Source organism: Coenobita brevimanus, chromosome 52 (genome assembly GCF_032717465.1).
Source record: "Coenobita brevimanus isolate Jiangsu-jjx chromosome 52, ASM3271746v2, whole genome shotgun sequence".
In the NCBI taxonomy this organism is placed as follows: Eukaryota; Metazoa; Arthropoda; class Malacostraca; order Decapoda; family Coenobitidae; genus Coenobita; species Coenobita brevimanus.
This window is the reverse complement of record NC_137005.1, coordinates 2,605,197-2,620,767: the sequence shown is the minus strand read 5'-3', so window position 1 is coordinate 2,620,767 and position 15,571 is coordinate 2,605,197. Positions and strand designations below refer to the sequence as shown.

General features: G+C 40.5%; 1 protein-coding gene across 10 annotated transcripts in view; it reads right to left on the bottom strand.

The window, feature by feature from the left end:
• Positions 1 to 15,571, bottom strand: part of LOC145400377 (calpain-5-like) — a 147,397-nt gene that overhangs the window by 96,000 nt on the left and 35,826 nt on the right. The window contains exon 1 of one of the 10 annotated variants that reach the window (XM_080272885.1): positions 13,421 to 13,485. The exons of the other annotated variants lie outside the window; for them this stretch is intronic. The gene's annotated coding sequence lies outside the window, so the exon portion shown is untranslated. Of the gene's footprint in view, positions 1 to 13,420; positions 13,486 to 15,571 lie in introns of those variants that run through there. 10 annotated transcript variants of the gene reach the window in all.

Sequence of the window (15,571 nt, the reverse complement as noted above, 5' to 3'; positions counted from 1 at the left end):
AAACTAACCTAAACTTACCCTAGATTATCCCAGCCTAACCTAACCGCAGCCTAATTTAACCTATCCTTAATTAATCCATCCTAATTTAAACTCATTTCATGAATTCCCTAGAGATTTCATTAAATCAATGGTTACACAAATTCCCTGTAACATACAGTATATAAACTTATTTAAGATTAACCTTCACACTGTCGGGAGAACTCTAGTACGGTACTCCACCCAGGCTAATACCTGACGATTTTATGCAGTCGACAGTGAATCACGAGGCCTGATTGCGTTATATTACATCTAAATACACAAGAGCAAAAGAAAATACACACACACACACACACACACACACACACACACACACACACACACACACACACACACACACACACACACACACACACACACACTCAACCCACATCCACACAACTTCCAGGCATTTCTTTCGCAACTCATTTCTCAGTACCGACCCCCACTTCCCTCGATACACACACCACCCTTCCTACGAAACCAGGTAACTATCGGATAAACGTTAGAAAACAAATTTATCCTATTACATTTTTTAGAACACATTTTTATTCCATTACATTTTTCAGGACACATTTTTATTTTATTACAATTATTATCCTTTTCCTGACACTGAACGCACCTCAGATTTTTTTTTTCATTGTACAGATAGACGATTTCATTCAACTGAGATCAATTCCTTGCAGGTAAAGGGTCAACCTGTTCACTCCAATAACTTGCTTTATTTTACTTTTGCTGACTCCAGACGATTTTATTAACCTCAGGAAGGGAATATTCTAACTGTAGGGCTTGGATACAGCCTTCACCACCTCTTTCACTACTAGAGGCCCTTTCTAACTTTAACAAAATCTCCAGAGGTAACAAGAACAAACTAGACGAATATTACTAGATTGAAGGGATTAAAACCTGTCTCAAATAACCCTCCCAACTGCTAGGATTTTGCACAGCTAAATATAATCGTCTTAGTCTAGATATAATTACTAAGTTCGTCAGTGTGAGGGGAATAAGCTGACGTTGACGAAGAAGGGTAGGAAGCATAAGTTATCGACCAAGGAACTCTAGCCTACATTTCCCGGAAGACTGTCATACGGGGGTTGTGTGTGTATGTGTGTGTGTGTGTGTGTGTGTGTGTGTGTGTGTGTGTGTGTGTGTGTGTGTGTGTGTGTGTGTGTGTGTGTGTGTGTGTGTGTGTGTGTGTGTGTGTGTGTGTGTGTGTGTGTGTGTGTGTGTGTGTGTGTGTGTGTGTGTGTGTGTGTGTGTGTGTGTGTGTGTTTAATGCGTCGGGCTCTGAACATAAACAAGGCCCAGCAATCTCCCTACGTGCCACACCACTTCACATGTCACCAAATTGGCATAAATACCCACCGTCCATACTGAATACATACTAAGGCTGTCTACACCGAGGACGATCGATATTTCACAGTCCAGCAGGCACGAAATCTGTTTAATCCCCTAACAAGCAGGATTTCTTTCAGCTGTGCAAAATCGGCCGAATTTAGCGTGAATACAATACCATAGTTAAACTTAGAAGTGCTAAAGAATTATTGTCTGAGACTGTACTTGAAGACCAACATTACTATTACCGGTATTATTATTATTATTATTATTATTATTATTATTATTATCATTATTATTATTATTAGTATTATCACTTTCATCTTAAATGTCAGGACCAACTAGGCTAGACCCAGGCTCCTATGTTCCTCATGGGGAAACACAGGGGTAGATGATTGATGGATGGACTACTACCACTACTACCGTACTACTATTACTACTACTACTACTGCTACCGTGCTACTGCTACTACTACTACTACTGCTACTGCTATCATCATTATTTTATTATCATTATCAATATTATTATTATTATTATTATTATATTATTGTTATTATCATTATTATTATTATTATTATCATCATTATTATTATTATTATTATTATTATTATTACTGTCTCAGATTAACGCACATCGAGGCAATTTATCATCGACCAGCGCCTAATTAGTCTAACCTACAACACATAACATAAGGCTGGCTATGTAATTTTATGATATGCTATGTTATGCTACCTGTATGTTATGTTCAGTTAAATGAGGTCAGGTCAGATTTGGTTGTTGGGTAAATTAAATCATGCTTGAGCAGATTAAGTTGGATATGGATAATTTAGAAAAGATTATGTCATGTCAGATTAGGTTAAGATGGATGAATTTAATACAGATTAGGTCAAGTAAGGTTAGATCAGGTCAAGGTTAGCTTAGATCAAGTTATATCTGGTTATATCATGTCAGGCTGAATATAAGAATTTAGGACAGGTTAAGTTAATTTTCAAGTTAGGTCAGGTTAGGTTATGATAGGTTAGTTCACAGGAGAGGTCAAATTACGTTGCTGGGTTAGTTTATAGGTCAGGTAAGGTCAGGTAAGATTAGGTTAGGTTTGTTCACAGATTAGGCCAGGGATAGTTAATCTGGGTTAGTTCAGGTTAGGGTGTCAGAATCGCTCATATATTTGGCTGAGTGTAGCGTAAATCGGTGAAATTTAGCGTCCATCGATCCACGCCAGATTGCAGGTCATTACGCCACTTCACCTGAGCTAATGATGCAAATTACCGCTCCCAGGGGTCACTCCTAATTAGGCCAGGGTATGAGGAGGCTCTAATTGCTTTCTGCGCTGCTCTAATCTTATGCACGAAAATCTAGAGATGAGTGGAAATTACGATGATATATTACTTGTAGCATTAATGGAAGTAAGTGCGTTGGAAGATGTTATTGTACGGCACTACTAATTCTACTTATTTTTATTATCATTATTAGGTTTATTTTTATTAGCATTATTGGGTTTAGTTATTCTCAGGCACGGAATATTAGAGATGCGCGGAAAGTTACGATGTTCTATTATCATATTTATCAGTAGTGGACCTAAATTATGGGCGTTGAAAGTTGCTATGGCATGATGTTACTGATTCTAATCCTTTATTTTTATCAGCATTATTAGGGGGTAGTTATTCTCAGGCACGGAAATTCGGACATGCGTGGAAAGTTGTTGTTTGCTTTGTATTATGTCTCTCAGAAGTGGACGTAAAATGAGGAATGCGTTGAAAGCTGTTACTGAATGATGATACTAATTCTAATGCACGTCTACTAATATTATAAGGCTTCCAAACTGCGTTAATCTCACGGAAAAAAATTGAAAGATACATGAAAACCAATTATGATAGCTTAGTTCTATCAGGATAAATTACTGGGCTTCCACGCTGTTCCACGCAGCTCTAATCTAGTGACGTAAGAAGAGATTAATAAAAAGGTATAAGAAGGCTTGTAATTAATAAGCTACCTGTCTTTTCTTGAGCACCAGGACATTACACCGCTTCGTCTGGGTCAGCGTCGGGCAAACGAGACAAAATAACACTGGCAGGACAACATCATAATTAGGTCGAAATATCTAGATGACTTAATAGCCTTCCATTCTCCTGTATTTTAGTTTCACGCATTATACTTGAGAAATGCAAAGAGAGTTACTGTTATGTATTATTTCTATCAGCAGTGGACGTAAAGTGAGAGATGCAATGGAATTCTTGTTACCGTTTAATGTTACTAAATCTGACTGGTTGTTACATTAGTGCGGGAGGGTGTAATGTTTTGCTCGGTGTGTGTGTGTGTGTGTGTGTGTGTGTGTGTGTGTGTGTGTGTGTGTGTGTGTGTGTGTGTGTGTGTGTGTGTGTGTGAGAGAGAGAGAGAGAGAGAGAGAGAGAGAGAGAGAGAGAGAGAGAGAGAGAGAGAATTAGAAGATGTCTGTATGATTAGCAATATGAAACAACACACAAGGTTACTACAGCCCTATTGGCGGCGTCTGAACTTTGGAATGAACCCTGCGCGTCATTTCCATACCTTATCATCATATTCTTTAGGCAGGTGCGTCCTAAGTTTCCCTATTCCACACACTAACATCTAACTTAACCATATCTAAACCACGCTTACTTAGTCTTAATACCATACCTAATTTTTGTATAGCCTCCCCTTCACCACTTAAAAACACTGCCCTCGTTTTCATTTAAGCACAAGTATCATTTTCTTCGCCGATTTTATTTCATTCTAGTACTAAAAAATAAAAAATAATACACACTAGTCTCCCTTCACCTGACCTCAATCGACCTCACCTAACCCCTAACATGTCTCTTTCTAGGTCACCCTACTCACGGCCGACAAGCACAGTAGCACACGAGTTGGAAGTAAATGTAAGGTTGGTGTGAAATGAACGTGACTTGAAGCAATATGTACAGGAAGCACGATTCTGGGCAGGGAGTGTGGGTGAGGAGGAAGGAGGAGGAGGAGGAGACAAGAAAAAAAAGAACAGGAGGAAGAAAAGAAGGAGGAGGAGAGAGAGAGAGAGAGAGAGAGAGAGAAAGGGGGGGGGAACTCACCACTACTATTCCGTTGCTTAGTTTATTCTCGCTGCCTCTAGACGATTTTGTTTAGGATGGATTTTTTTTTCAAGCTGGAGGGGTTAGATACAGACTTAATGAACCCCTGAACTACCACACGCCTCTCCTCAGCTGAATAAAATCGTCTGTATGTGGCAAGAACAGGGTGGGAAAAACAGGTTATTATACGGAAAAGGTTAACATTAAAGTGTGTTAACTGTCCATCAAGCCTTTCTTCACCCCCTTCATGATCCGGACAACTCTAGTACCCTGTGTTCTATTCCAGCAAACGCCAGACGATTTTATTAAGCTGAGAGTGATCCTAGGAGCCTATGTGTCAGTCCTGGAACCATTACTATGATTCTTATTCTTGCTACTACCAGACGATTTTCTTCAGCTAAGAACAGATGTTTAGCAGTAAAAGAGATAAATTAATCCCTGGAAGACGTATTTTCTGCTTTATTTAAGATTTGGAGATATTATTTGAAGCGAAGGAGTAAAAAAGAAAAAAATAGTCTTCATCAACCGCTTCTCGTCTGCTCTCTCTCTCTCTTTTTTTTTTCTCTCTCTCTCTCTGCTGAATAAAATGACCTGGAGGTAACACGAAAATACGGAGTTAAAGCTACACCTAACCCCTCCAGTTTAAGGGGTTTTTCTTGAGCTCAATAAAATCGTTTGGAGGAAAAAAGTCCTCGTATTGAAGGGGTGATGGTTTGTCTCGTAGTTTAAGGATGCTCCCTAACACCTTTTTCTGGGCGATTTATTTCTGGATATGGCTGGACGATATCATTTTGTACGTTATTTGTGAAGAATATGGCAATGTCTGAAAGATTATGGAACACAGAATAGGGCAGTAAGATGTAGCAAGCAAAATAAATCGCTTAGGAAAAGATGTGAGGGAGCTTCCTTCCACCGACAAGAATACGGGCCCTAGTCTATCAAAAAGTCTACTCACCACTTCAGTATGAGGAAGCTTTAGTTATTTCTGAAGTCTTGAAAACCACGATAAGGACATATAGTCAAAGTGGATTTTAAGGCCAACACTATCCACAATCCACACATCCACTCAGTACTAGAACACCTTTACTTAGCTAATCACTGCTACTATTAGACTATTTTATTCAATTTAGGAAAGAAACCCCACGTAGCGATTCAAAAACAATCTCCAGACGATTTTTCTCAGCTTAGGGGACCTTCGTAGTGGAGAAATTACAAGCAACCTTCTCCATTTGCCAACTCGTTTAATATGATGACGTTTTTTCCATTATAGTTCTGCAATTTACAGAAGATTTTATTCAGCTTAAGACAGCCCCTTAGTAGGTTAATGAAGGCTAGTTATAATCCCTGCAGCTCGGTAAGCCCATCCTAGGGAGAATCAAATCGTCTGGATATAGTAAGAATCAAGTAGAAAATAATTCAACGGACTGAAAAGGTTAATTCCGTCGGCAGTCTTGCAAAACTGTATTCTAGGTACCGACATATATATTCGGTTCCCCCCTCGCAGTGAAAGGGTTAGAGGTCAATGTCCTGAGAATACTAGGTTCACTTCCTGCTCAGAATTCTTCAAAACAATCTTATATTCCTTACGTCAGCGGCACAGGTAGACTTGGGGATAGGTGCGTGACCCCTTCATCGATACTTGCGTGTGTACAGAGTTTAGGCAACACTACGCTCACTGGAATATACGAGACAACTTCATCAAAAATATCCAATACAAACTACTCATATACTTTACGTCAGAGGGGCAGGTAGAATTTGGGATATGTGATTCTTCTCTCCTAACGTGCGTGTTTGTGATATTAAGGTACATTCACTGTTGGAATATATTTGAGCCTATTCATCAAGACTGTACAATATCATAAATTCATCTTGATATTAGTTAGAGTGCCGACTTCAGTGCGTTGAAAACTTGCCAAGTCATCCTGTTGCCGGTAATCGTGACGTCACATAGCATGGCTCCTCCCATTCTATGATCAGCCAATGGAATGTGGCCTATCACTCCCCAAAGCTCCACCCACTGCACTGTGTGTGTGGGTGGGTGGGTGCTAAGGGTGGATCTGTTTATATCACTAAGCTTATAGGGTGGTTACTGCTCAGCTTTCACCAGCTGCTATGCAGTGCTGATTACTATACAGTTTTCATTTTAACCAAGTGGCGAGGTTCGCCCTTTAGCAGCTTACTTTCCGTAGCAGAATTAAACATGCATCCTTTTCGAAGTACTTCCTCGTGACTAGCACCATATTCTAGAAATAATGTCTTGCAACGGCTCAATACTCACAACGGAAAGAAGGCAAATTCACATTTAGTTAAAGTGAACAGAGCAGACCTGAGCAAGTAACCGGTAGACACGGACTGCGAGAGGCTATTTTGCTAGTATACCTTAGGTCTGTGGCGCTGGTAGAATTAGGAATGTAAGTCTTGTCAGCTTAGGAGGCTTACAAACACCTCTTCCTTATCAGCCTAGTTCTACACAAGGTACCGTACGCTGATATTCTCTTCCACGCTACTTACAGAAACTATTGTCACACTTTCTAAAGCCCCTGATCGTGGGAACAGAAGGGAACAAAGTCGAACAGGGCTGAACAAAACTGAGAAAGTAGACAGTCTCTCAGTTTTGTTCGATCCAAGGCCGTCCGCCACCACAACATGCCAAAGTCGAACAAACGTGAATAAAATAGTGACTCCATCAGCTGCAGCCAATCAAGAAAGCCGATACAAAAGAAAATACTGTCAAATAGTAATGCAATTATATATATATATATATATATATATATATATATATATATATATATATATATATATATATATATATATATATATTACATCCATCATCCAACTCGATGTTGCCCCATGAGGAGCGTAGGAGCCCGGGTCCAGGCAAGTTGGTCCTGACATTTAAGACGAGAGTGACCAGCCTCACTCATCCCTAAATGGCATTACATGAGCAATAAGCCCTAGCCACCCCTTGGATATAAGCCTACACAAACTCAATCCGATTGGAAACCACCAGGCGCCATAATTTGGTTATATGGTTACCACCCAATGTAGTAATTGGTTTCCTGGTGTACAGGAAAGCAATTGGCTTGTCACTCAATGTAGAGCACCCATAGACTGAAGGAAGAGGAAAGAATGAAGAAAAGGAAGAAGAGGACGGAAGGAAAGAAGGAAGGAAGAGAGGAAAGGGCAGTCACTCGAGAGCAGCACTACATCGAGAAAGTGGATGATGAGCGCCCCCGTCTACCATCTATACATACATATAAAATATATACATATACAGAATATATATAAAATATATACAAAATATATATATTGCATATATAAACACATACGATTATTATTTAACATGCAAAATAAACAGCTAAGAAAGAGGTCACAGAAACCCTCCTAAGCTGACGAGAACGTGGGCTAAGACAGGGGCCGGATGCTCAAAACTGGTCATATCTCAGTCCCGCCGTCGGTGGTCGCTCCTCTAGTCCCGTCTTAAGTTATTCCCGCCTTATGACTGACCACCTCCACCAATGTTCAAACGAGAAGCGGTCAGACGTAGGGCGGGTATAAGTGTTAGTCCCATCAAGCGGCAGAGGGCAGGCAGTTCGCCAGCTGATCTGATAGCAACCAATGAGAATCAGTGTAACAAAAAAAGGCACCCAATGAGAATCAAGGAGGTTGTTTCTAAACAGACAACTCGTGCATGCTGGTAACAACAAATATCACCGCCACAGTCTACTGTAGATTCTCGCCACACGCCTCTCTGTCTGCTAATACTAACCTACTTCACAATGGAAGGTGAACATAAAGCCAAGAGACCTCGGCGCCCAAACTTTACCGATGCAGAGCTGCTGGCTATGGCAACAAGTGTTGCAGAGAAGCAAGACTATATTGGGGAAAATTTTCATTTGACAGTGCCTCAACAGGAGTCAGGATGAAGGCGGCAGTTGGCGGTATGTTACTGATGCTGTCAATGCTGTCAGTCGAATTCAGCGTGATGTTTCGGACGTAAAAACTAAATTCAAGCATTCAGTTTAGTCAATAAACTGGAAATTTTTTCCTTAAGACCTGTTTTGCAATGTTTTTCTTTTCTAACATAATCTTTGACAGATTTTATATTTGTTAATAACCATTAGGCCCATCCAACAAAGTTTTAGCCCCAATCTAACCTAATCTACCTAAATTAACTAACCTAACCTAAACCCCAAACCTGCTTAGAGGTTGTCAAGCCAAGGCCTCATGATTACGGTGATAAGTTGTTTTTAGGTCAGTGGGGTCCAGTTAAGTAATGTTAGGTTAGGTTTTAAGCTAAGTGCAAGTGGTGGTGGGTTTACGTTAATATCTCAAAGACTATTATTTTGCCATGGATGAATTAGAATGATTTGACGCAGACATCAAGATGTACCTATTGAGCTATATCAAATTCATTACCATGAGGCAGGTGCACTTGTAAACATTTATCCTATCCTTACCTAAAGACCCTAACCTATCACTTCACAGCCCATACTGGTCATAATAAAATTGTGAGCTAATGAAAGTCCCTAAAGGAAAAAAAAAAAAAGGTAAATTAACAGTTTAGGACACCTCTGGAATTCAATATGCATACTCCAGAGAATGGGTTAAAATGTGAAATTCCAGTAGTGTCCTAAACTGTAATATACCGGAAAAAATACCAAATCTGCCCACATCTAACTCAGAACGAGGGTTTGTAGAAGAAAAGCAGTTCACATGCCATACCTACCGGTAATGAAAATATATGAGTAGCCTACATTTTATAGCAAGTATGTGGCATCATAGGGAGGCTTTCACAGTCTCATGAGATAAAATTATGCTGCACATATACAATTCATAAGAGGCCTCAATAGCGAGTCACTTAAAACTCGATAACCAAGCACAAATCATGCATGAGAGTTCCCTGGGATCCTTGCCATAATAAAATACCGCTATATGCTTGTATGTATTACAAACACCTTAACTAATGTTTTGAGAGGTAGATAACGCTGATGAGAGGCTCAAAGCTTCCTTACGACCGTGCTGAATGGGCTTTAGGACTGCTTGGTACCAGTCGTAAATTTTGATGGAGTTCCGACCAGAGATAGTCCCGCTGACGTCACAACATGGCGCCCATACTCTTTTGAACATCGCAGACGGCAGCCATTGTGAACACAGGTGATGACTTAGTCCCGCGCTGGCGAGCAACGACCGGGACTAAAGTTTTGAGCATCCGCACCCAGATGTGTGACAACCTTACTGTAACTTACGGGAATTGGGTATATAGGTTATGATACACCCACTGATCAAACCCCTTACTTCAGCAGCGAGAAATACGTTCTGTTCTCTGTAGCTTGGAGTAAAATTATCTCCCCATCTTGAATGTTGAGCTGTAGCAAGAGATTAATACTAGGGAATGACGCTAATCACGAAGGTCTGTGGAAATGGTGTTAGGCCGTTGCATTGTCTTAGTCTGCCATGTAGCAAAAGGACGAAAATTCAGTCTAGTTAAAATGAACGAACTTTAACCGTCAAAGAATCAACCCATCAAAACAAGGACTTCATTTTCTCTTTATTCTTGCTGTCTCCTGATAATTTAATCTGGCTTAGAAGATAACTTTTCGAACTGGAGAGATTGGACAAGGGACACCTCCCGATGGTGGCTGGTTATATAAACGAACGTCTCTTAGCTTCCTCCCAGTCCATCAAAAAGGGGATCGTGGACGGAAAGAAATGGCTAACTTACGCCTGCAGTCCGCTGGGTGCACGATCAGGTGAGTCTGGGGTTACAACAACAACAAAAACAACAACCACGAGGACGACGACGACGACGACGATAACGACAAACAGCAGACACAGCCTTCATTAAACCCTTGAAAGAGTTGCCTGAGCTTGGCAGTGAATGAATAAATTAATCGATGGCGTCCTCCATTTGAAGGTTATTTAAGATGATGAAATGGTGCTTAGCTACTCTTGGCGGATATAAAATACTGTCATGGCTTGCAGGAAGTACATTATCTGGGCAAATTGCAACTGTCTTATTCAGATTTCCGGGCGCTCCCTCAACGATACTTGGAACTTTGACTAACCGGTATCAGCTGCATTACCGTACTTCATAACAGGGTGGTTCAGGATGTTGATTCACAGTAAAGCTGCCTGTCGTAGTTTTAGATGGCTATGGAGATTTCGCAAAGCCTCTTCCTAAAAGCTCTACTTTGCATATTGCACTTTTTTGTCCTATTCCACATCAATACAACAATTTATATCAAATTTACGTTACTGTGGCAAACTATATCATTACTATAAAATACGACATCGTGACATCAAATAATAATAAATTGTAATATGCACAATACATCGCTATGATTAAGGTGCTGTGCAATCTATAATACCATCTATAATACTGTATGGCCCTATAAAACACGACCTGTTAATACAATCTGGACACTGATTTTAAAAATACGATCAATTCCCTGTCCTAACTGTGAAATGGGTGCTGGAGAGGGAGGCCTTCACGCGATGGCACCGACAAAGAAGGAAAACAGAGTGCCCAGTTTGGCTTTACGAATGTCCCTCAACTCCCCTCCTATCCTCCAATTAAGGGAAGGTGGAATATTAGAAAAGGGAAGATTCAGCCTGTAGTCCACTGGTTTCAAGATTAGGCTAAACTTGGAGCAACAACAACGAAAAAGAAACAATAAAACACTATGATTTCTAAGGATGTGTGACATGGAAAGAAGAGTGAATCATCTTCCCGTGTAATGAAGGAGATAACGAAGACGGCACGCGACGCCTTAAGTTAGAAAAATTTACCCAAGTTTGCGTAAAATTGTCAAGAGAATGCAATACGTAAAACAAGTCATCAGAAGTGGAGGGGTTGATAGTGTGTTCTAATATGTTTCCCTGATCCCGTCGCGGTCTGGCAAGCAAATGTTCAGCCCAGAAGAAACACCTCATTTGTGTGTGTGTGTGTGTGTGTGTGGTGGGTACTGTGTGTGGGCTATGTGTGGGCGTGGCCATAACCAAGGGAAGGTCACAACTACACTACTGCCTTGGGTGTTGAATGGGTGAGCAGGTACACAGGCGCCACAAACTCCATCTCGGATACACAGTACACTCGCTATATGTGTATGCTTATTTTTCCCGCCTTTAAAACAGTGGACGAGATTTTGAACTACTCTCCACTAACTTCTTATTCATGTGTATATGTATTACTTGCAGCAATACAGCATAAAGGTGGAATTTTATAACATGCAATACACAATACATTTAGAAACCTGACTTACGAACATCCGGTAGGCTATACACTGATGAAAAACAATGGTGAATGTAATACCCTTGATTATCTAGGTAAGAATATTTTTTCGGCTATTGTACAATCTGGGACAAAAGTTCGCTGACTATTCTATTGCGTCTACTTCACAATTAGAGCATGTCCGTCACTTTCTTCCCTGACACATCAGTTCTGAGAATTATTTGTAAACAGAGGCGCATACTAAGCCTCTCTCAGCTTAAGAATACGAAGCAACAGAAGAAAGAGCGAAACAGAAGTGAAATATTAGGTTAACTTTTATCCCTGACGGTACGGTACACTTCTGCAAAAAATGCATCTTCACATTTTCGTCTTTGCATTCTGAAACAGGGGACGAAACGCTTAAAAATATTCACCACAAATTTCTCGTGTGTGTGTGTGTGTGTGTGTGTGTGTGTGTGTGTGTGTGTGTGTGTGTGTTATTGTCATGTCTATTAATACGGCATATAGAAGGAATTTCATACAGCATAATACTTCACTTACTATATTATCCATTCAGAAATAATATATGCCACACGAAAAGCACGCGAACAGTAACAACTTTCACTGTGAAACCATCGATCGTCAGGCGAAAGGTAATAAATTTTTGATCTAGTGTACGACTCCTAGAACTGAATACTAAAAAAGCTGACACCAATTGACTGGGACCAGAGTTCATGTTTGCTTTCAGTAGTACCTGTAGTTCGTATATGGTTGATTGGTTAGGTCACTTAACAATCAGGCTCCTATGACTCACTCAGGTAAATATAATCGCCTGGTGTTAGCTGGAATAAAATATCAGTACTAGAGTTGTCCCGGGCAAGAGAGGGTTAATGGAGACAGTAATAACTCTCTCCTATACTCATTGTCAGCCTGATAAAATTGTCTGGCGTCAGCTGGAGGAGTACCAGAATTCTCCCGACCATGAGAAGTTGAAAAAAAAAAAAGTCAAGATTTTTGTCCAGTACACTAATAAAGCATCAATTTTCACTTATTATATCACAATTAGTCCCAGGGATTTTACTGCAGATGAATATAATAGTCTTGCAATAGTCAAATTAAAATGATAACGATACAAGGAGGTCTGAATGGGATTAATAGACTAAACTGTTTTTACTCTAACTCTGCCCAGGTTTTCGTCCTTTTGCAGCTTCTTTCACATAACAGAGTGGCAGAAAAAGATAATACTACGGCTCTACATCATTTCCGCAGCACAATTTTGTAACTTGCACCGTATTCTAGTGTTAATCTATTGTTGCAACGCAGAATTCAAGACGGAGGGATGGAAATTTTAGGCCAAGTTAAAGTAAAAGGAGGAGAGTTAAAAATTTCTTCTATTTTGACACTATAAAGCAGTGCATAAGAACGACGAAGAACATAATCTCATAACACAGGCTCTTGGGTATGTTTTATTACACCTGAAATTAGTCTCTCCATTCAGGGACAAATTTGCATTGATCCGGCACGAAATTACCTCTCCTCCACCTGAACACACACACACACACACACACACACACACACACACAAAATCACTCTCTCTCTCTCTCTCTCTCTCTCTCTCTCTCTCTCTCTCTCACACACACACACACACACACACACAATCACTCTCTCTCTCTCTCTCACACACACACACACACACACACACACACACACACACACACACACACACACACATTATCAAGCAGCACAAGATCCTTTAACATAATACGGCTCTACTCACGGGCTGGTACAAAGGGAAGCTTGTTGATGAAGGCTCTTGCAGAAAGGGATACACACCCGCCCAGGTTAATGAGAATTTTTTATCCTTTTTCTTCTCTAGTTTCTTTATTTCTTTCTTTTTCTCAGTTCAAGGGTATAAAGGTACACTGAAATTTCTTTGCTTCAGTTTCTCTACACTGTTCACGATACACTGAATTTTCTGTAACCTGGAATGATGGTGTGTAAATGTACCTATGTAAATCCACTCTACCACACTTGCGTCACGTTAGTCACTTTCCTTCTTGACGCATCACAGCATAATCATCTCTTATCAGATAAACATGCCAAGCCTCTCTCAGCCTAGGAATGTTAGCCAGCAGGGGAAGGTGAAGAGCACGAGGGGTAAATTATTGGGTAAACTTCTGATCCCGACTGTACAAACTGCTTCTTGTGTTTCACTTTCTTTACACAGTTTCTTTACACTGTTCTTTACACTGTTCTCGATCACTGAATTTGCTATGAACAGGAATGGTTGTGTGTAAATGTATAAACAGCTTCTCGTCCTTATGGGTCTGTTTATCAAGGAGCTTCAACAGTTTTCCGGTTCAACATGTATAAGGAGTTCTCTACAGTATAGTCTGTTTAATTTGACCTGGCCTAAACTCTTGTCCTTTTAAAGCTTATTTCACGTACGGTATCTCAGTGACAGTAGAAGACGATACTACAACTTCCTCTCCATTACACTTCTTTACGACCATCGGCATCATATTCTAGTATTAATCTCTTGTTACAACTAAGCAATAAAGATGTCCATTTATCTATCGCCAGACGCCTCAATCCCGTAAGGGGTGGCCACAAACAAATCGCCTCCATGTCACCCCGTCCAATGCCACTTCACTGCCTTGCTCCCAGGTCACTTCCCCCTCTCTCATATACCTCTCTCCACTCCATCCCTCCATCTCATCCTCGGCCTCCTCCTCCCTCTCCCCCCCTCCACCTCACGCGCATACACTCTCCTAGTTAGTCCCGCTCTCCATCCTCGCCACATGGCCAAACCACCTCAATGTATTTCTCTGAACGTTTTCAATCACATCCACATCCATACCACAACGCTCCTTCACTTCCTCATTTGTCAGTCTGTGAGTGTCTCTCCATTTGACTCCACAGGCTCCTCTCAAATAATTCGTTTCCACGGCTCTCACTCTCGACTTCTGTCGCTCAAACATGGTCCAAGCCTAGGTCAAGAGTTGGTATTACAATACTGTCATGCAGTGACTTTTTTACTTCCATGCTCACTTTCCTGTTTCTTATCACTACTCTCAAAGAACCGGCAACCTCTCTTCCCTGTTGTACCCATTCAAGCACTTCACCCTCTGACCTTCCATCCTTACTCATCACACTACCCAAATACTTAAACGCACTCACATTTTCCATTTCCTCCTCATCTAGCCTCACTGTACATTCAGTGACTTCATTTCTCTCAAAGTTTTACTCTTTCCCACAGTCACCATTAGGTTCCATTTCTTACACACACTCCTAATTTTATGCCAGGGTTGAGTTAAACAGGTACAGCGTCAGAAATAGTTTTGCTTTCGTATTTTCACTCTGACAGTCACTCTAGTATGATTGTGAAGTGCATGGCAGCTGTGCGGGTGAAGGAAAAATAAACATTCACTCTGACACACAATTATAGTTCAAGAATGTTTACAAAATACGTATCCAGTTCTCCACACTCGGTTACCAGAGATTATCGTACATGCAATATGTTTCGTTCGGTCCTAATTTACATAAGCGGTCAACTGGGATTTTTTCTGCTCGTTATCGTTTGAATTTTGAAACGTCACGCACTGTTTCTCTTATCAAAGGAACCTCAACAAATTGGATCGCTAAACACATCTAAACACGCGATGGCTTTTTAACACATAATTCCGATGACGTTATTAATTTTATTTTTGATACCTTCAGACGGTTTTATTAAATTTCAGGAGGAACTGATATTGATGTGGTTAATGGGGGATATAATCTAACCCTTTCAGTTCGAAGTTTATCCTGAGGTAAATAATTCGAAAAGGGCAGGGGTAAATAAAAATACGTCATCTGGCTGAAGGGGTTTCCGTGTGGGAGGGAGTAATTAGGAGAAAGAGCCAGAATCCGGCTTCACAAAGATTCTTAC